Raw genomic sequence first — 940 nt, forward strand, 5'->3', positions numbered from 1 at the left:
ATATCTTCTATAAAAATGGTGCAAAAAACACGTAGAAATTCGACAGCATTTCTTAGCGAAAGCGCTAGGTTTTTCTATTGAATTTTTTTTTCATACGTAATTCGATGTATACAGAAATTTTATCAATTCGATAGAATATTATCAAACCATGATTTATAAGGGAAGAAAGAAAATGATGTACAAAATGAATATTGGAGAGCATATTGCTAATTTATTAGCAAAAATAACTGTACTATATGAAGTCAGAAGCAATTCCCCACTTTTTTTTTCCTTGCAGTTCGTACAACAAATTAATTTGTCTAATTTCCGAGTTTTTGAGGAAAATCCGTGTTTTCAGACGTCTTCTTTTTGCAGAAAATATAAAAATCGAAGTGGGGGTCCGGCCCTTACTTTCCAAAAACAATTTTTCTCTAGACTTTTTCCCTAATTTTTCATTGTTTACTATATATTTCTTCTAAAAATTTCAACTAATAGTAAATTTCTCTGTAAATAAAAAAAAATTACAAGGACAGAAACAAACGTAATGAAGAAAAGAGAATATGAAAAACAATGTTACGAAGGAGATTGTTTTCNATTTCTCTGTAAATAAAAAAAAATTACAAGGACAGAAACAAACGTAATGAAGAAAAGAGAATATGAAATACAATGTTACGAAGGAGATTGTATTCGTATAAAACGAACTGACCCTCACATTGATTCTTTTATATTTCCCGGGAAAGAAGTCAATTCGACGAAGATAAGAAAAAAATTGACTATCTAGGTGGGGAAAGGGGTACGGTCAATTGTCAATTTTTTTCACGATTTTCCGGCGTTTTCGATGATGTTAGCTAAATGAAACCATGCTCCATCGGAAGAAAGGAAAACTTCCTTTTGCGTTCTTTCCACTCATTGAGAACTCGAATCAAACTTTCCATCTTTTCTGGAACACCGAATTTCGTGA

The sequence above is a fragment of the Diachasma alloeum genome, unplaced genomic scaffold, assembly GCF_001412515.2.
Source record: "Diachasma alloeum isolate Michigan unplaced genomic scaffold, Dall2.0 Dall_scaffold_01264, whole genome shotgun sequence".
Classification (NCBI taxonomy): Eukaryota; Metazoa; Arthropoda; class Insecta; order Hymenoptera; family Braconidae; genus Diachasma; species Diachasma alloeum.